Raw genomic sequence first — 23300 nt, 5'->3', positions numbered from 1 at the left:
GAATTCACATTTACGTTTTGGTGCCGTGGATATTTCTAGCCCCCCCTTTTTTTATAGTCTTTTGTTTTCTGCAGCAGTAACAAAAAATTCTCGTTCTCGCCTGTTATTATTATTATTATTTAAAAAAGATACCCATAGTAGCATGAGTCTTGAAATGGAGAAGCAAATCCACAGTTATGTATATGTATATTTATCTTTAAATATGTGTACATATACATAACTGTGATTTGCTTCCCATTATTATTATTATTATTATTATTATTATTATTATTATTATTATTATTATTATTATTATTATTATTATTATTATTATTATTATTATTATTTTATTATTATTATTATTATTATTATTATTATTATTATTATTATTATTATTATTATTATTGTAGAAGTGATAAAATATTTATCATGGAAACAATTACATTCATGGGCAGGAATATCATTCACTTTATTTTTTAATATTAGGTAAGTTTATAAAAATATTACAAAACTGAACATGTAATTTTAGAAACTAGAGTATCTATATACGTAGTATTGATGTTCTATATCCGTTTGAAAGCAGTGTAAGAAAGCTTTACCCGAATGATGAAGGAAATTGTATATTTTTCATTTTTACGAAGTCGAAAGGCTGGCTGTGAAAAGAAAATAGAGTAGAGAAAATTAAAAAGAAAACAGTAGAGAAAATTCAAAAGAAAACAGAGAAGAAAAAATTCAAAAGAAAACAGAGTAGAGAAAATTCAAAAGAAAACAGAGCAGAGAAAATTCAGAAGAAAAGAGAGTAGAGAAAATTCAAAAGAAAACAGAGTAGAGAAAATTCAAAAGAAAACAGAGTAGAGAAAATTCAAAAGAAAAAAGAGCAGAGAAAATCAAAAGAAAACAGAGCAGAGAAAATTCAAAAGAAAACAGAGCAGAGAAAATTCAAAAGAAAACAGAGTAGAGAAAATTCAAAAGAAAACAGAGTAGAGAAAATTCAAAAGAAAAGAGAGTAGAGAAAATTCAAAAGAAAACAGAGTAGAGAAAATTCAAAAGAAAAGAGAGTAGAGAAAATTCAAAAGAAAAACAGAAGAGAAAATTAAAAAAAACAGAGCAGAGAAAATTCAAAAGAAAACAGAGTAGAGAAAATTCAAAAGAAAACAGAGTAGATAAAATTCAAAAGAAAAAAAGAGAAAATTCAAAAGAAAAGAGAGTAGAGAAAATTCAAAAGAAAAGAGAGTAGAGAAAATTCAAAAGAAAACAGAGTAGAGAAAATTCAAAAGAAAACAGAGCAGAGAAAATTCAAAAGAAAACAGAGCAGAGAAAATTCAAAAGAAAACAGAGTAGAGAAAATTCAAAAGAAAAGAGTAGAGAAAATTCAAAAGAAAACAGAGCAGAGATAATTCAAAAGAAAACAGAGAGAAAAATTCAAAAGAAAAACAGAGTAGAGAAAATTCAAAAGAAAAGAGAGTAGAGAAAAAATTCAAAAGAAAACAGAGTAGAGAAAATTCAAAAGAAAACAGAGAGAGAAAATTCAAAAGAAAAACAGAGAGAAAAAATTCAGAAGAAAACAGAGTAGAGAAAATTCAAAAGAAAAGAGAGTAGAGAAAATTGAAAAGAAAAGAGTAGAGAAAATTCAAAAGAAAACAGAGTAGAGAAAATTCAAAAGAAAACAGAGTGGAGAAAATTCAAAAGGAAAGAGAGTAGAGAAAATTCAAAAGAAAACAGAGTAGAGAAAATTCAAAAGATAACAGTGGAGAAAATTCAAAAGAAAACAGAGTAGAGAAAATTCAAAAGAAAACAGAGTAGAGAAAATTCCCCCAAGAGGAAAATAACTTCCTTTCGATAGAGAAATCGGGGGTCGGAGAAAACTTCCTTTTGACGAAGACAGAACGAAAATGACAAAAGAGAAAACTTCTCCTTGAGGAAGTTGAAGGCAGAGCATAGTACTTGGAAAAATTCCTTCTTACGAAGGCAAAAGAAAACCAAAAAATAACTTCCCCTTGAGAAAACTTCCTTTTGACGAAGAATAAACAAAAAGGTCGTCGTGCAACTGGGACTTCCAGAGTTCAAGCGAAGTTGCAACGTATTACTACCCTGATACAACTATCCTTGTATTTTAATAATTTACTCACATTTTTTCTGTTTATTTATTAATTTGTTGATTTATTTCTTTTAGTAGTAATCTCTTCTTTATGTATTTCCCACTACCTTCTGTTACTTCTTTCTAATGAACACTAATATTCTTTGGAAGCTTGAATTTCAAGTCAGCGGCCCCCCTTTGGTGGGCTTGTTCCAAATGAATAGGGTTCATCTTTTGAATAATAATAATAATAATAATAATAATAATAATAATAATAATAATAATAATAATAATAATAATAATCTGTTTGTAATATTTAGAAAATGTGTGACGTAAAACTATAGTTTTACATATTTGCATTTAAAGCTTGAATTTCAAATTAGTGGCCCCTGTGATGGGCTTATTCCAAACGAATAGGGTTAATCTTCTGAGTAATAATAATAATAATAATAATAATAATAATAATAATAATAATACGGCGAGGAAGACGAAAAGCAGCCGTAGCAGCAACAGCAGCAGCAACTTCCCATTGCGAAGTTCCTTGTGCCCTCGGACTAATTACTGATAGCGTGAGACCTCTCCTTTAACTTCAGTTGCCGTCCGACCCGTGAGGTGTGTCACTGTTTTCGTGACCCAGGTAAGTAACCTTTCCGTGGACCCCCGGGCGATGCTAGCTTACGTTACCGCCCGCCCGAATGCAGTTCCTAAAGTGCGGGGGAGGGGGGTGAGTTCCTTTGTGAATTTTGCTAACAGTTTGTGAGGGAGGAAAGGAAGACAGGAGGATGTGGAAGGAGAAAGAAAGAGCCAGTAGTTTCTTGGAAGAAAGGTAAGGAAAAGGAAAGGAAGAGAGGAGGATATATAAGAAGCAAGAAAGAGTTAGTAGGAAAGGAGAATTAGTTTGTGAAGAAAGGGAAAGAAGAATGTGGAAGGAGAAAGAAAGAGCCAGTAGTTTCTTGGAAGAAAGGTAAGGAAAAGGAAAGGAAGAGAGGAGGATATATAAGAAGCAAGAAAGAGTTAGTAGGAAAGGAGAATTCCTTTGTGAATTTTGCTAACAGTTTGTGTGAGGGAGAAGGAGAATGGGAAGGAGAAAGAAAGGTAAAAGGAAAGGAAGGGAGGAGGATATATAAGAGGAGTTAGTAGGAAAGGAGAATTCCTTTGTGAATTTTGCTAACAGTTTGTGAGGGAGAAAGGGAGGAAAGGTAAGGAGGAGGAAAGGAGGACAGGAGGATGTAGAATGAGAGGACGATATGTAGTAGAAATAGAAGGTGCTTGCATGGGAGTAAAGGTTGATAGCAGAAGACAGAAAAATGAAAGCATAAATGGGAGGAGAGAGAAGAATTACTGTAGAAGTTAGGGGAGATGAGAAAACAGAAAGCAGAGTAGAAGATAAAGACTTGAGGTGTTAGAAGGAAGTTATTGATAGAGAAAAGGAAGTAGAGAAGAATTTGAAGCGAGGAGAATGGAAACCGCAGTGAGAATGGAAGGAAGAATGAAATCAGTGGTGAAGGAAAATAAGAGAATTAGTGAAAGGCAGAAAACTAGAGCAATCGAGTTTGAGCAAGGAAGGAAAATTTAAAGATAAATGCAATGAAAACCGAGAGAGAAGAGGGGAAAGCGTTTAATTGAATCGGAACGGAATAAATAAGAAAACCGCGTTTTTCAAAGAACGACTCTCCGAAATGGAGTTGCTTTCGCGTGAGTCAGCCGATCTCTCGGGAGTTACGTTTCGTTTCTGATTTGTCATCGTTTCTGTCATGCACTCGTAATGTGATGGCTGGGGAACTCGATGCAAAAAAAAAAAAAAAAACAGGATTGATATCTGGTTTGAAGTGCTCTTGCTGGTTCCTTGGTTTATGCTTTTTTTTTTCAGGATCTGCCGTGTTTTATTTAGGGTATGTTGAGTTCTTAAACCTTGTTTAGTATTTTTCGAAGGTTTTTCTGATTGTTGTTTTTATTTATTTGTTTATTAGGTCGATTTATGAAAATATTTTGGATACACTTCTGACATGAAATAATCTCTTGTGTTTCCTTATTAAATTATTTATTTTAGGATATTGAGTTCTTGAACTTTGTTCAGTATTTTTCGAAGATTTTCTTAAAAACTACTAAAGCTGCAAATTGGTATGTTGATCATCCACCCTCCAATCATGAAACACCAAATTGTAGCCCTCTAGCCTCAGTAGTTTTTACTTTATTTTTCTATGTTTTTATCCACACACACACACACACACACACACATATATATATATATATATATATATATATATATATATATATATATATTTATTTATTTATTTATACATTTGTGTTTTAAATCGGTTTATGAAAAGATCTGGGGTAGACTTCGGACCTAAAGTCATCTCTTGTATGGGTGCCTTTGTGCTTCCGTATTTTTAATATATATATATATATATATATATATATATATATATATATATATATATATATATATAAATATATATATATATATATATATATTTAGTATTTACCCTGTTTCATTTAAGGTATTTTGAGTTCTTTAACTTTGTTCAGTGTTTTTCGGATTATTGTTGATATTTATTTATATTGTAGGTCTTTTTATTGAAAGATTTGGGATAGACTTCGGACCTAAAATCATCTTTTGTGTGGGCTCCTTTGTTTGTATTTTTTTAAATATTTCAATATGTATTTATTTTTTTTATTTATTTTATGTCTGTTCGTGAAAATATTTGGGTTTGCCTTCTGACCTGAAGTAATCTTTTGTGTGGTTCCTTTGTGTTTCCTTTTGTAATATAATTTAACTATGTAGATAGTGTACTTTGTAGGATTAAGAATTTTGAATTTAAGCTCTTAATTTTGTATTTCTGTTTTCTTTTCTTTATGAAATATGTTATGACTTTTAGTACTCCATTTCCAATCCTATTTTGAATAGGATTTATGATATGCGTTGATACCTGTCATTTCTTATTGGACTGTTTGTTCCTATGTTTACAAATTGTTTACGGGTTGTGGTTGTTTGGTCACGAAAACATTCCATGTTGTCTTGTCTTTGTATAATCACTCGTTTCGTAGCTGGGAAAATTCTGGAAATTATTTTTTTTGTTTGTTTAAATATTCGTTTAATTTTTTTTTTCTGTTGATAGCTTTTGTTTCCGTAGAGAGAGAGAGAGAGAGAGAGAGAGAGAGAGAGAGAGAGAGAAGAGAAGAGAGAGAGAGAATGTAGGCAAATCATGTAGAGAGAGAAGAAGTCCAAAGAGATTAATCCATGGTTAGAGAGAGAGAGAGAGAGAGAGAGAGAGAGAGAGAGAGAGAGAGAGAGAGAGAGAGAGAGAGAGAACAAAACAGAGAAGAAGTCCATAGAGATTAATTCATGAGAGAGAGAGAGAGAGAGAGAGAGAGAGAGAGAGAGAGAGAGAGAGAGAGCGTGTTCACGTATGCAAATTCAGGCTTTAGAGTTGAACATCGTGTACGATAATTACAGAGATCCAACCACCGCAAACATAGCAACCTTCAGTTAGAATCTGTTTAAAAAAGGGAGAGAGAAGAAAAATAACAGTGGTTTTCCGGAATATGGTAATTGATGTTGACTTACCCAGCCATCTTGGATTACATCCTGGGAATCTCTCTCTCTCTCTCTCTCTCTCTCTCTCTCTCTCTCTCTCTCTCTCTCTCTCTCCAGTTTATTGCTTTGTTTCATTTTGTTTTTCCTTCACCATGTGTTTATTTTATAGGTATGTATGTATGTATTTATGTATGTAAATATGCTTATGTATTCATGTATGTATGTATATATGTATAATGTACTGTACTGAGTGTTCTTATGTTTCTTACATAGACTAATTTAATTCAATTTCTCTGGTTCTTTTTAATTGTCTTACAAAGATTGATTAAATTCACCCCCCCCTCTCTCTCTCGCTTTCTACTTCTCTTAATTGATTTATGTAATTTGATTTTATCTCTCTCTCTCTCTCTCTCTCTCTCTCTCTCTCTCTCTCTCTCTCTCTCTCTCTCTCTCTCTCAAAACAATTTATTCCTGTGGAAAGTTTATTTTGAACATGATTGTCTCTCTCTCTCTCTCTCTCTCTCTCTCTCTCTCTCTCTCTCTCTCTCTCTTTCAACCGAAAGAAACCTGCGTGCTTTAGTATATTGCAACGCAACAAAATCGATTGGTTGATGGAGCCATTTATTACCGATAGAGTTTTGTGGTCAGCGAGTTTTTTGAAGGATTACACGCACCCATGGGCGCTCCCTCCCAGCCAAGGATACCCAGGACCCACAATAGTGGATCCCAAGGATACCGAACTAAAGCTACAGGACCATTCCCTTTCGTCAAGTTTATCCCGTTTAGATATATATTTTCTATTTTTCGCGTATTTTATTTTTTTTTATTGTTATTATGGGCGGTAGAACATATATATATATATATATATATATATATATATATATATATATATATATATATATATATATATATATGTATATATATATATATATGTATGTATGTATTAATATATATATATATATGTATGTATATATATATATATATATATATATATATATATATATATATATATATATATATATATATATATATGAAAATTTTATCACACCGTGATATATATGGTGGATATTAGATGAGAACATTTTTTTGAGATCACATATTCAGTAATATTAAATTATATGCCATTATGTGTTATCTGAAAAGGAAAAAATATCAAATTTAAATAAATATACTGTATTTATACAATTTATATATAATATAACATATAAACTATATATATATATATATAAACACCATCGTTATAGTATAACCCTAACACAAACCCTATTCAACCTAATGATGTCCACCTACTTTTTGGTTTATATATATTTATATATAAACACCATCGTTATAGCATAACCCTAACACAAACCCTATTCAACCTGCTGTCCACATATATATATATATATATATATATATATATATATATATATATATATATATATTTATATATATATATATTTATATATATATATATATATATATATATATATATATTGTGTGTGAAAACTATATCTTTTAAGTGTTGTGGCCTTCCATGCTGGTACTTAATGCTACTGGGTTTTTCTGCATTTTTGTCTTTCCTGTGTTTGATATTGCGGGTTGGCTGGTCTCTCTCTCTCTCTCTCTCTCTCTCTCTCTCTCTCTCTCTCTCTCTCTCTCTCTCTCTCTATATATATATATATATATATATATATATATATATATATATATATATATATATATATATATATATATATATATTTTATATAAACATACGTATTTAGATTTACACATATGAACTATACGTACAGATTTACTAAAACATGTATTCAATCACAGGAGAAATGAAACACCATTAATGCACGCAGCCTGCAAAGCTAAAATACGATACTTATGAACATAATATTTTTTTATTATAGACGACCTGCTCACACGCGCATTGCTTTGTTTATCGGTTAGATTGACCTCCGAAGGAATTGGAAATAAGTTATCATGATTCATCTTTAGGATCAACAGTTGTTGCTTCCAGTCCTCCTTACGGTTGTTGGTTGTAGTTGTTGCTGTTGTTTTAGCTTGAGCTGGCCTTATGCCAGCACTGGCTCTTGTTTTATGCAGGCCTCAAGGGCCTCGGTGATGGTTGGCAGGAATGCTGGAAGTAGAATTTGTCTTAAATTAAATATATATATATAAATAATGTATATATATATATATATATATATATATATATATATATATATACATATATATATATATATATATATATATATATATATACACACACATACATACATACATACATACATACACGTACCTTTACATACTCTAACAATAACAAATGAAAGTCTCAACATGGCCTCCTTTAACTGATAGGGAACACAAAAGTCACCTGTGGATTATGTCAAAATATCTGCGTATCCCTGAATGCACAAGTATCAACCGAATGTGCCACTTGGAAGCTTGAGTTAATTCGCATAGATAAAGACAATCCGAAAGATAAAAAGCAATGAACAAAATAGTACTTCTGTGTAAGGGAATGGCGTCCTGGCTCTCCCAGAGTTAATCAGGATGAAAGCAACCATTCCGGAAGCAATTCACTTGCGCTTGCTATTTATGCTTTCGGAAAACCTCTGGACACACGCCGTGTATTTGTTGTTGACGCAATAGCGAACTAATCTTAGCTTCATCTGCATGGATTAGTGTGTAATGTACAAACGTCCTATATGTGTGTGTATATATATATATATATATATATATATATATATATATATATATATATATATAATGTATATACATGCACATTAGAAACTTAATCTCTATTTAAATAAAATGTATATATGCAGTATATACATATATATGTATATGCATAGCCATTTTTTTAGATAGTTTATGTTCGCAATGTGCATTATTTATATATATATATATATATATATATATATATATATATATATATATATATATATATATATATATATATTTATATATATATGTGTGTGTGTGTATATAGATATATATTTATATATATATATATATATATATATATATATATATATATATATATATATATATATATATATATATATATATATACATTAGAGAACATAATCTCATTTTGAATAAAAGTGAGTTTTTTTTTTTTTCTCAGGATTGTACAGATAAACATGCCATGTGGAAATAGAGTCGTCCGGTTTTGTTATCAGTGTATTTATTTAGTTTTTTTTTTTTTTTTTTTTACAACTCAGATGTCAATGGTACCTAACCAAAATATTCTTACCAGCTCAGTCTGAAGAAGCGATAAACCATTTGTTAAGAAATATAAGGTTTTGAGTCAGGAAGAGCGGAAGCAAAGAGCGAATTCCAAAGCATGTCTGTGGAGGGTTACAACAAACCACTTTCATACTATTAGACTTTATTCCATTGTAGTTAATCATATCCATTTTGTGGACCTGAATAATAATCAGTTTTAGTTGCAAATAGTTTTTTCAGCTATAAACATCAACGGGTAAGGTGTATTAAAATTTCGAGATCGCTCACTCACACACTAAAACGGAGAGAGAGAGAGAGAGAGAGAGAGAGAGAGAGAGAGAGAGAGAGAGAGAGAGAGAGAGAGAGAAAATAAACTCCCTGGAACTTACTGTTTAAAATAAACTTGACCAGCTGGAACTTACTTTATATGTGAGAGAGAGAGAGAGAGAGAGAGAGAGAGAGAGAGAGAGAGAGAGAGAGAGAGAGAGATCCCTTTATCATGTTCAAAATGAACTTGACCATCAGGAACTTATTTATATGAGAGAGAGAGAGAGAGAGAGAGAGAGAGAGAAATATCACTTGTATCATGTTCAAGATAAACTTGACCATCAAGAACTTATTTATATGAGAGAGAGAGAGAGAGAGAGAGAGAGAGAGAGAGAGAGAGAGAGAGAAACATCCCGTGTATCATGTTCAAAATAAGCTTGACCATCAAGAACTTACTTTATATGTACTGTAAGTGTACGGAGAGAGAGAGAGAGAGAGAGAGAGAGAGAGAGAGAGAGAGAGAGAGAGATGCGAAGAAACAAAATTTATGTAAGGACCGTGTGAAAACGACGGTTACGCATCTTCATTAAGTAACGCCTACACTGAAAATAGTGGATGACGTCAGCAAAAGCCTGGGGGCAAGAATGATTTAATCACGCATAAAAGACATACAAGCGCTTACACGACGTCCATAGAAGCGTAGATCCGCCATTGAACTTTTCTCTCCCGTGTCAGATTCTTCCTTTGGAACTCTCCCTCTGCTTCCGTCCTTCCTGACTTGTATTGTTTAAGAGATATTATGTTCATCGCTTTTTCAGGGTACGTTGTGTCGGTCCTAAAAGCTACTGCACTGTATATGAATAAATGAATTTATAATTTATTAACTTGTTAATTTTTTTTCTTTTTTAGTAAATGATCTATTCTTTCTTTGTTTCCCATTACTTCCTGTTACTTCTTTCTAATGAACACCGTATTCTTTGAAAGCTTGAATTTCAAGTTAATAGCCCATGGGGGGCTTGCTCAATAATAATAATAATAATAATAATAATAATAATAATAATAATAATAAATAAAGAATTATAATATTAATGTAATAATGAATTAGAAATAAAGGTAGATAGATAAAACATGAAAATACCAAGCATAAATTAAGAAAAACAATTCTTGGCATTTCTCTCACAAGAAAGAAAGCAGCTGGGGGCGTGAGGGTGCAGGGGAGGGGGATGGTTAAAAGTTGACGTGTATTCAAGGAATCTTCTTCATCAGACGTGAAATCATAAAGTCAAATTCAAGAAACTAACAAACAAACAAACCTTCGAACGAACACACACAAGAACTTCGAAAGTCTGTCGGGGTACAGCAAATTCCTCTTCGTATCTCTCTCTGCCCGCCTCTCTTAATGATAGGTGTGAAAAACTGAAAGCTCACGTTCGCCGTCTTATAGCTTATTCCCAGAGAGAGAGAGAGAGAGAGAGAGAGAGAGAGAGAGAGAGAGAATGTAGTGAATTCTCACCCCCTTTACTTTGTTATATGACTTAAAGATCCCTCACTTTAACTCTAGTGATATTGTGTGTGTGTGTGTGTTTGAGAGCGAGAGAGAAAGAGAGAGAGACATACTGTAGTGATTTCTCATTCCCTTTTACTTTGTTGTTATATGACTTGAAGATCCCTCATGTTAACTTTAGTGATATTGTGTATTTGTGTGCGTGAGAGAGAGAGAGAGAGAGAGAGAGAGAGAGAGAGAGAGAGAGAGAGAGAGAGAGAGAGACTGGAGTGATTTCTCATCCCCTTTTACTTTGTTGTTATATGACTTTAAGATCCCTCACTTTAGCTTTAGTGATATTGTGAGAGAGAGAGAGAGAGAGAGAGAGAATGTAGCGATTTCTCATCCACTTTTTCATTAGTCAGCTGATTTAAAGAGCCCTTGCTTTAGCTTTAGTGATACTGTGTGTGTGCGTGTGTGTGTGGGCGAGGGAGAGGAGGAGAGAGAGAGAGTGGGAGAGAGAGATTAATTATTTCCTCAAAGATAAAACATGCGCTTACCTTTCGGTAAGAGGCATGGTTGCTTTCCCTGGTTATTTGTGTATTTATTTATCTGCTGAATAAATTAAAGCTGCTTTCAGAATCTGTTTGAGAATTCATTTTCTAGATTCGTTTCCAGACAAGAACATCCCCTCTCTCTCTCTCTCTCTCTCTCTCTCTCTCTCTCTCTCTCTCTCTCTCTCTCTCTCTTTCATGTTTTCTCCGTTTTTGAGTCTTTTTCCTATAAGGGAATGTATGCAAGGGCGTTACCTGATTTTACGCATACTCTCTCTCTCTCTCTCGCGCGCGCGCGCGTGCGCCTTCTGTCTACGTTTTTTACCTTCCTTATCGGAAAAGATTGGGTAGTGACGTCATTATCAGCTGTGGGAGACGAACTTCATTTTACGCCAACTTGGAAACGAACAGATATTCCGTATATAGAAACTTTGATGCAGGATTTTCATTTCATCCGTTGAGTAATTAATCTGCGTACGTTGAGAGAGAGAGAGAGAGAGAGAGAGAGAGAATGTAGTGATTTCTCATCCCCTTTTTCTTTATAATCATATGACTTAAAGTGCGTGCTTATGTGTGTGTGTGTTTGTATGAGAGAGAGAGAGAGAGAGAGAATGTAGTGATTTCTCATCCCTTTTTTCTTTATATCATATAACTTAAATTTGTATGTGAGAGAGAGAGAGAGAGAGAGAGAGAATGTAGTGATTTCTCATTCCATTTTAGTTTATAACCATATGACTTAACGAGCCCGTACTCTAGCTTTAGTGATATTGAGAGAGAGAGAGAGAGAGAGAGAGAGAGAGAGAGAGAGAGAGAGAGACTCATGCGTGTGTCTACAATACGAGCAACCCTTCCCCCGCATCCTTCCCAACCCCGCTCTTCCCCCATCCGTTGAGCAACCCCTCTTAACCCAAAGCCTGTTTATCGCAGCATTCCTTATAAATTGGCCAGACTTAGGCTACACCAACACACTGGAACTAATTGTCGGCTTGTCGCTTGTTTCCTCCCGGAACCGGGAACCTATTTCAGTGGTATGTGTTAGCCAGCTCTCTGAGCTTTTGGCTAATTGTTTTTTATCAAGTTGCTTCTGTAACGAGTTGAGCAAATGATGATGTTGGTAGGGCTTTCGATCAGCTGTCTTTATTAGATGGTTTTTATTATTTTTTTTTTAATGGTGATTTAACTTGACACGTCCTAGATCGGTATGTTCAGAATGATCTTTCTGCTGTGCCTTCCATACTCCCGTAAGGGCGTAGTGTCATCAGTGCACCTCACGCTGTGTACTGTAGGCATTACGTAAAGTTCTTAGCAGCATCCCTTCGGCCCCTAGCTACAGCCCCTTTTTCATTCCTTTTACTGAACCTCCATTTATATTCTCCCTCTCCCATCTTACTTTCCACCTTCTCCTAACAATTGTTTCCTAGTGCAACTGCGAGGTTTTCCTCCTGTTACACCTTTCAAACCTTTTTGCTCTCATTTCCCTTTCAGCGCTGAATGATCTCATAGGTCCCAGCGCTTGGCCTTTGGCCTAAATTTTATATTCCGTTTTCATACCTTTCACACATACCTAGATTATGTAATTGTCTGAATCACTTTACTTGCCTCAGGGTATGTCATCATTTTTCTCATCTCAGCCTCAGCACAGGTAAAAAAAATAATATCCATTATTCGGAGTATGGAAGCGGACTGCAGATTAAATGATAAAAATGCAAGGATTTTAAAAGCTTCTCTAGTTAGCATTATTACTCTTCTTATAACAGTATTGTGTTCACATTTTGTATTAAAATCTCCTTACAGTTAGACTGGCGTTGTTCCAATAGCAGTGTGTCTTTCTTTATGCGTTTTTATATGTATGTGCTGTAGTTGTGTTTACAGTTGCACGCGTGCGTGCCGGTTTTAAAGATCTGTCTGAAGACTGGATCGGAAAAATTCCCTTCTTTTGCATTTTTTTCCAGGCAGTGTTGCACAAGTTGGTCATTCTTAGAATAGCTAAGACCTAATATTTTGTATATATATATATATATATATATATATATATATATATATATATATATATATATATATATATATTATATATATTGTGTGTGTGGAATACCTCGGAGTAAAAATTTGTCGAATTGTATATATATAATATGTATATATGTATGTATGTAAACAGAGTAGCCTATGTGGCCACGAGCGAAGTGATAGATTGGAGGGGAAGGTCTTTCGCCTTAACTCAAAGGCCTTTGAGTGAACGGGAAAGATCTTTCACTCCATTGTTTCACATTGCTCATGGCCATATACAATGTTTATATATATATATATATATATATATATATATATATATATATATATATATATATATATATATATAATATATATATATACTGTATATATATAGGGTGGCTCTAAAGAAAGAAACATCAGTCCTTGCTCCATACCTCCCTTAACTGCTGAGTCAGTAATGGCTACTTGTTTGTCCATTTTTTAACGTTACAGACTCACGGATTCCTGTCGGTTGTTTGCCGTGTACAGACAGACCGTTTGATGCAAAGAAGCCAATCTCTGCACGACCCCGAAATAGGCAATACCGAACCTTTCTTTTTCTTCTGTTGGTAATTGGCGACATTTGCAGTGTTTTCCAGCACGCATCGGACTGTTACATGGGGGACCCCCTACCTACCTCCAAGGGAGGGGGCGGCGATCCCGTAAACCCCTCACCCAGGGTATTTCCCCTGCTACCCCCTCCTCTCTCTTTTCTATTCTTGGTACAGGTCGCGTGTTAACCCCACTTATATGAATTCAGTGCTGTCGGTGTAATCATATTAAGGTTTGGTTGAACTCTGTAGTAGTAGCAGGAATAACTAAAGTTTTTGTTTTTTGTTTTTGTTTTTCTTTTTCGCGGCTGACCACCACTATCGCTCTGGGTATTGAACGGTTAAATCACAGAGAGGTTTTATTTTCTTTTTATAATTTGGGTAAGAGGGGTTGCTGGTCTACTTTTGCTTTCATTGTAAAAAGATTTTGTTGACATGCTTTTGCAAATAGAGAGAGAGAGAGAGAGAGAGAGAGAGAGAGAGAGAATTTGTCGTTCGTGTTTATTAGTATAATTTTTTACGTAGTGTTATGTAAGCCGTCGTTCTGTAAAGTAACAACAGAGCAGCCTTTGGAGACACTCTTTGGTTTGGAATTGTAGAACGGAAATTGTTCCAAATGATCTTTTACGTAAGATATCCGTTTTAATCCTTACTAATATTCTTACTGAGCGAAGGAAATTGCTAAGAATCCTGCAGAAAACATACATACATACACACACAAACACACACATATATACACATATACACACAGTATATATACACATATACACATATATGTTACCGCATGTGTATAGAGAAAGAGCGAGAGTATGCAATTGTTTATATACAGTATTTGTGAAAAAGCAGTGAATGTTACTCTTACTGCTTTAGATGGATGCTAATAAATATCAAGCGCTCTATGTCGTTTTCACTCCCCTGTTGTATATTCACGATTACATTTCAGTGAAAAGAATATTAGCGTTTAAAAAAAATATGTTTGAGGAAAAAAGCCTTGGGATATATTTTATTTATTGTTAAAGAGGGTAAACACTGGATAAATAAAAGGCAAAAGATGTTAGACGGCTAAATAAGGTATGAACGAAAGGATTTTTGTACTGAAAGGCAGAGAGCAGTTTAAAGACGCTGCAGAGAATCTTAAATATATACTTCCGGCGGTGATTGATCGATTATAAGTTATCTGGCATTGCACGACCAGTGCTGCAGAGTAGCTGTTACCCTCTGAAGGTCATATTTGTAATAACGAAATCATTGTGATTGATTGTCGATTTCATTTATACGTGACTTTTAATTTTCACAAATGATTTAATAATTTATTGTATCTCCACGCTTATCAGCACGGGTAGAGGGGCCTGCTTTTGTATACATAAATAAAGGAAACTATGAAATTAATTTTTTATGGAAGCAGTAATATTAATTATCGGTTCCACTGATACTACCAATTTTTTTCTGTGTAGAATTTAATATATCGAGAGTGTACGCGTGAAAAATTCATAACACTTGTTTTCATATAATAAAAATAACGGTAATTGCTTGAATCTTGGTTGGCTGGTAATTTTTTTTTTATAGGAGCTCATTGGCTTCTAGTTATTTAGCCTTTTAATTGCCTCTATATTTGAGTATTACTGAAGGTGATTTTAATGGATGTATATATCAACATATGTCTACTGTTTATTTTTAGACGTCAATGGTAATGTGCATGTATCTACATACTAGCGTGCTGTATTCACTCATATAGATCACTGAGAGCAGTTCGTTGTGTCGCCTAAATTTATCATAGTTTGATATTTATATCTTTTTTTATTCAAGGTCTTAAGCTTTGCTGTTAAAAAGATTTTTTCATTATTCGTGATATTTTCATCTCTCGTATAGCACAATTCTCTTTCAGTATAACGCTTTTCGTTTCATATGATTTTTTTTCGTAGCAGTGAAGAAACAAACGAATTACTGGGTAAGACTATGGTTATATAATAGAATATTTGTTTTGACACTAGAGCTTAATTAAGAATACCAAGTTAACACTTAACAGGTTAATATCTGATTGACACTCACGGATCTAGAATGTGTGTTGTGACGCCAGTTTTATCAATTAGAAATCAGTCAGACCTAGAATGTCCGGTTGGCAGTAATTACTGATGACTCTGATTGACAGGAGCACTTGAAGACTGTCTCGTCGACACTAACAACAGAAGGCTCTGATTGACAACATCATATTTACTGTGTCTACACGAAGATTAGGAATATAAATTTGTAGTGCGTCATTCAGCCGTTGGTTTCATATCCGATAAAATGATATGGTTTTTATATCAAGGGATCTCATGTTTAAGGCAAGATCTAATGTTCAAGACAGGATGTGATGTTCGAAACAAGATCTAATGATGTTCAAAACAAGCTCTAATGTTAAAGACAAGATCTAATGTTCAAGACATGATATGATGTTCGAAACAAGATCTAATGATGTTCAAAACAAGCTCTAATGTTAAAGACAAGGTCTAACGTTCAAGACAGGATATGATGTTCGAAACAAGATCTAATGATGTTCAAAACAAGCTCTAAATGTTAAAGACAAGATCTAATGTTCAAGACAGAATGTGACGTTTGAAACAAAATCTAATGATGTTCAAAACGAGCTCTAATGTTAAAGACAAGATCTAATGTTCAAGACAGGATGCGATGTTCGAAACAAGACCTAATGATGTTCAAAACAAGCTCAAATGTTAAAGACAGGCTCTAATGTTCAAGACAAGGTGTGATGTTCGAAACAAGATCTAATGATGTTCAAAACAAGCTGTAATGTTAAAGACAAGATCTAATGTTCAAGACAAGATGTGAAGTTTGAAACAAGATCTAATGATGTTCAAAACAAGCTCTAATGTTAAAGACAAGATCTAATGCTCAATACAGGATGTTATGTTTGAAACAAGATCAAATGATGTTCAAAACAAGCTCTAATGTTCAAGACAAGATTAATGTTCAAAACAAGATCTAATGATGTTCACAACAAGCTTTAATGTTCAAGACATGATCTAATGTTCAAGACAAGATCTAATAATGTTCACAACAAGATCTAATGTTCGAAACAAAATCTAATGATTTTGTAAACAAGATATGTTCAAAAAAGATCTAGTGATGTTCAAAACAATGTAGTGTTCGAAACAAGATCTAGTGATGTTCAAAATAAGATCTAATGTTCAAAACAAGATCTAATGTTCGAAACAAGATCTAGTGATGTTCAAAATAAGATCTAATGTTCAAAACAAGATCTAATGTTCGAAACAAGATCTAATTTTCGAAACAAGATCTAATGTTCATAACCAAAAATAATGGTATTCAAAACAAGATCTTTTGTTCGAAACAAGATCTAATGTTCAAAAAATCTAATGTTCAAAGCAAAATCTAATGATGTTCAAAGCAAGATCTAAGGTTCAAAACAATATGTAATGTTCGAAACAAGATCTGGTGATGTTGAAAACAAAATCTGGTGTTCAAAACAAGCAGTAATGACATTCAAAAGAAGATATAGTGTTCAAAATTAGATCTAATGTTCGAAACAAAATCTAATGTTCAAAACAAGATCTTTTGTTCGAAACAAGATCTAATGTTCAAAACAAGATCTAGTGTTCGAAACAAGATCTTATGATGTTGTAAACAAGATATGTTCATAAAAGATCTAGTGATGTTCAAAACATTCTAGTTTTCGAAACAAGATCGAATGATGTTCAAAATAAGATCTAATGTTCAAAACAAGATCTAGTGTTCAAAACAAGATCTAATGTTCAAAACAAGATCTTTTGTTCGAAACAAGATATAATGTTCAAAACAAGGTCTAGTGTAACCTACTGTCACGTCTTGTTTTAGTATATATTATGTGCCCCAGTTCATTGTGATCTCAAGGAGAGTGAGAATCTCTCTCTCTCTCTCTCTCTCTCTCTCTCTCTCTCTCTCTCTCTCTCTCTCTCTCTCTCTTACTACAATTGGCTTCGATCTCCCAGCATTGAGACGCGCTCTCTTTCCCTATCTCATGTACCGTACTTGATTCCGATTTCCGTCAGTGAGACTCTCTCTCTCTCTCTCTCTCTCTCTCTCTCTCTCTCTCTCTCTCTCTCTCTCTCTGTCACTGATGGTCTCTTCGTGGCGCAGTGGAAACACTTCAAGCTCTTGACTAATGGCCGCGTTCGAATCTCGAGTTCGGTGGATGCAAAGGTTTGATTCCTTAATTCCAGTATTCGTGCGTTGACCAAAGGAATGAGTAAAGTACCTGGTTGTTAGTTGAGTGTTTGGAGATGCAATTTAGGTTGGGGAAAGAGAGTGAGAGAGAGAGAAACAGAAGTAAGAAATAAGTACAAAAAGGAGGGTATCGATGAGGTAATCCTCATCTCATTAGGACAAATATATTGTATATATGTATACTAGTTGACCAACGCGGCTCTGCCCTGGAAAACTCTGAATGACAACTGATAAACGCTCTCTCTCTCTCTCTCTCTCTCTCTCTCTCTCTCTCTCTCTCTCTCTCTCTGTCCTCCTCCTCCTGAACACCCTTCTACTCTCTCTCTCTTTCCCTGCTTCAGTTACATCGCCCAGCATTTTTTACATTTTGTATTTTACCCTTTACCCCCCCCCCCCCCATTCTTATCGGGCTTAAACGGCATCGGGAGTGTTACTGTTTATCTCAGCGACCTCAAAAACTATGGATTAGACACTAATATCTGTCATTTTTTACATTTCCCCCCCCCTTCTCACCCCCACTCCCTATCGGGGCTGAACTTGGTCTCTTAAGGGCATCGAGAGTGTCGCCATTCATCTCACTGACCTCGAAAACTATGGATTAGACTCTAATATCTGTTGTTTTGAGTTATTTTTACATGTCACCCCTATCCCACCCCCACCCCCTTTCGTGCCAGTGATGTCTTACCCCCACAGTATTCTTTTCCAGATAGCAAGTCATATTTATACCAAAATGAGGTATGATAAATTCGTAGAATTTATTTAGTTACTAAGTCTACAGGCAGAACCAGCCCGGTTTCAGGGAAGCCCTTCCCACCCCCACCCGCTATGATGCCCTTTTGTGCTAGTGAGGTCTTACTCCCACAGTATTCTGTTCCAGATATGTCATATGTATACCAAGTTTGGTTGAAATTCCTCAATGTTTTTCAGTTATGCTGGAACATACTCATACTCACACACATACATATATCCATTTTTATATATACATATAAATGTATACAGTGTATATGTATGTATATGTATATATATATATATATATATATATATATATATATATATATTAATAACAGGACCTCATTTAAACAGGATGGTATCTAACAGAGATTTTTATTCCAAAAATTAAGCTTTCCAGGACTAATCTGTCCTCATCGTCTGGTAGCCTTAAGCTACTATCCTGTTTAAACGAGGTTCTGTTATTGATATACTGCATATATACAGTATATATACAGTATAATATATGTATGTGTGTATATATATGTATATATACTGTGTATATATATTATTTTTATTATCGTCATTATTATTAATTGTAATAATGCTCAGAACAATTTGCAAGTGATCAAGTTTAATATGTGTATGAATATATATATATATATATATATATATATATATATATATATATATATATATATATATATATATAATGTGTATATATTCTGTAAGCATTTTTACATAACAATATCGTCAACAATCAAACTAAAACAGCCTGAAATAAGCCAGATCAGAGTTCAGATGCATCGTGTTTATTTTTGTATCGAATATTTGAAATTCCGTTGTGAATGTCTCTTGCAAGTGAGTTATAGACGCGATCTAAATTTTATAATGGCATTTAAGCTGCCTTGTGGATCTCATCCTCTTTTTTATTGCGTCTTCTACATATTAGATTTAGTTTTGGTTTGGGCGACGCTGTTATTTTAGGCTGTTCTCTTCTTTTTAGTTTTTTGGGAATTTTGTTGATAACGGAAAGGAAAGCAACCGTATTTCAGGGAGTTTATCTTCTCGTTGTTATTATTATTATTATTATTATTATTATTATTATTATTATTATTATTATTATTATTATTATTATTTCCCGTACTCGTTGTTGTTATTATTATTATTATTATTATTATTATTATTTCCCGTAGCGTGTAGTGCCGTCAGTGCACCTCACCCGGTGCACTGTAGGCATTACTTAATTCTGTGCAGCGTCCCTTCGGCCTTTACAGTAGCTGTAACCCCTTTCTTTCGTTTTACAGTACCTCCGTTCATGAGAGCTTTCTTCCATCTTACTGTACACCCTTTTCTAACATTTGTGTATGTTACACTTGTAAATCTTTGCAATTTTAATAATTTGTAAACCTTTGTATTCTCAATTTCCCTTTCAGCGCTGATAGACCTCATAGGTCCCAGCGCTTGGCCTTCGGCCTAAATTTTGTATTCCAACTCCAGTTCCAGTTGTTGTTATTATTATTATTATTATTATTATTATTATTATTATTATTATTATTATTATTATTATTATTATTATTATAAACTGGTAACTCAGCTGGAAATAGATGAAATACCACCTCTGCGATTTGAATCTTTAACCAGCTAGACACCATTATTATTATCGTCATTATCCTCTTCTGTCGTGGTGTATTATACCTCGCACTTTGTCAAGTTTACATTTAAGCACAGGTGCTGTTTTCCTTGTACATTTACTCGTACAGCACGATTTAAATATGCACCCACTTTTGAACTTGCATAAACAAAACTTGTTCTTCACTCTGTCGGCTGAGGATATATTTTTTATTATGAAACGGCGGACCAAGCGTGTGGTAAATTGAATAGTGTATCCCGGATCCTTATATGCCTGTTATTGAAAGCAGTTTTGAAATGTCTCGGCTTTCGTCATTTCGCCTTAAGGAAAGTTAGATTACGTTTCCAGGAATTCGACTTTTTGCGCTCTTTTCGGGAGCGTTTTCCTAATTCGTAATCCCTGACTCTCTCTCTCTCTCTCTCTCTCTCTCTCTCTCTCTCTCTCTCTCTTCTCTCTCTCTCTCTCTCTTCATCATCACGGACTTATAATATCGTGTAGTATTAGGTTCAGATATATATTCTTTGAGCTCGGAAATGTAATTCTCTCCTCTCTCTCTCTCTCTCTCTCTCTCTCTCTCTCTCTCTCCTCTCTCTCTCTCTCTCTGTCCGTTTCAACCCGTCGTGCCTTTGGTAACTCAGGTGCTGTGAACGATGTATCTTGTGGTCAGTTAGCTGTAGTGAGCTGCAGCCGGGATGAAGAAGGAGAGGTTAAGTAAACTTATCGTAAAATATTGCCTCCAAGGCGTAATGTTATCGGATTGAATATATATATATATATATATATATATATATATATATATATATATATATATATATATATATATATATATATATATATATATATATATATATATATATATATATATATATATATTCACATTCATACATATACTCTTTAAAGAGCCTCCCTCATCTGCGGTGACGAATGAATTAAATAGAAGTAGTACCGATGATGCTTCATTGTTATGTAAATTGATAAATGCAAAATATAAGCAGGAATTAAAAAAGAAGACCTAACACAGCACTCTTATAATACATTTAGTAAATTCCTTTATGAGAGCGAGGGAGGGGGGAGAAAGAGGCCTTTGTGCGTGGAGTCTTTGCATGAGGGAAAGCAAGGAAAACGCTGAATAGCTTTCCAGGGGAAAAACCTTAAAGAAAGACCCACTGCCTTCAGGACAGATTCATTGCAAATTGGGTGAGCACGGAGCCCAGATAATCCTTTAATACCCGGCAGTAATTCAGGAATTATAACTCCGTGATTATAGTGTGGGATGCCAGGGATTATCCTATTTATATTAACAATCACGATGCCACCGCCGCCGCCGAGTAACGGCGTCTTTCGAATTTCGTTCCCGCCTGAAATCTTTAATTTATCTCTCTGCTGCTTCTCGGGGGGCGGTGACCCTGACTCCTCCTCCTCCTCCTCCTCCTCCTCCTCCTCCTCCTCCTCCTCCTCCTCCTCCTCCTTGCTGATCATTCGGCGAGAGGAGAAATGGGGGCTCTTACATGTGCTTTTGTGTACGCACAAACACGCGCAAACACAAACACACACACACAAACACACACTACGTAAAACTGTCTCGTATTTTCGTGCCATGCATTTGTAATTTTGTATTTTTCTGTCTTTGTTTTTTTTCTTTAATTAATCGTTCACAGGGTTGGCCTAAAAACACTATGGTCAATGTCCAGTTCAAGCTTTAACTGATAATTCATGGATGAAACCCACTTGCAGGAAACTTCCACAGCATTAGCCGCTTCATACATAGGCTCATAACAACAATTTGTCTTCCTATTTTCCACCCATACCTCAGAACACTTCACTTCCACCTATCTGCACATTTCTAACCTTTTCAGTTCTCTGTGCACCACATATATTAATAAAAAAGTTCATTTCCTCAGCCTCACCTATTTTACTTTCATTCGCATCTAACTTCTGCACTTCAGCTCCATAAAGGAGATTTGGCTCAACAATCTCTGTATGCTTTCATAGACATTCTTAAATCGCTAACCAATACTTTACACACTCCCTGTTACCACCCTTCCTCCACCGATTCGAATTCTTTTCTCATCTTACCATAATCTGTTTATTATGTTTATTCCATAATACCTGTATGAATCACCCGATTCCATTCTATCACCATTCACATCGACATAAATTGTGCTCTGTCCCAGGTTTCTGTTTACTTTTATAACCTTAATCTTGCTCATAATTATGCATTCTAAGATATATCACCCTGCATACATGCAAACTCGTTCACTGGTTTCTGCAGTTTCTGTCTTTTATACAAATCTATATTATCATATATATATATATATATATATATATATATATATATATATATATATATATATATATATATATATATATATATATATATATATATATGTAGTATTAGTAGTAGAATATTTCAGAACAGAATTAAATAATCTGCTGATGGGAAGGAACCCCTGTATCAAGTCGAATTTCATGTAAAGCTCACGTTAACTACATTGAGCAGCGAAATTACTTAAACCGTTGGCGCAAAGTTCGAAAAATAAGCAAATAATTGAAAGACTCCATTTTGAAATGAACATGTGATTGGAGTTCATTCACTTCGCTGAAGGAACATGAAATTTTTGATAGTTTATTTTCTTCGCTGAAGAAAAATTAAATATTTGAGTGTCATGCATTAGTTACGTTGCTGGGAAGGATTTCTGAAAACGTAACTTTTTGATTAACTGATCTATATCTTAATAGTGGTCATTAATGCATACTTTGGGCGTGTGAGTAATTCAGTAGCACTGGTTCCTGCTCACTTTTAATCGTGTAATAATGATCAAAGGCTGGGACTCGAGTCATCGGCGCTAGCGAATGACATTGTTTTATAAAATGTTGAAGGAGTTGCCATAGTTAATGGCAATATATTGCAATTTGTTTGGATATATAATTTTGCAAGCAATGCAGAATTCGCCAGGACAGCAAGCCTATAGTCTTGTCCTTCAAATTTTGGCCATATAGGCCCCTAGTCTGGATGAAAGAGGAGGTTTAAATGTAATGTTACCATCATTGGCT

Source organism: Macrobrachium rosenbergii, chromosome 53 (genome assembly GCF_040412425.1).
Source record: "Macrobrachium rosenbergii isolate ZJJX-2024 chromosome 53, ASM4041242v1, whole genome shotgun sequence".
NCBI lineage: Eukaryota > Metazoa > Arthropoda > Malacostraca > Decapoda > Palaemonidae > Macrobrachium > Macrobrachium rosenbergii.
Note: the sequence above shows the minus strand (reverse complement) of the source record.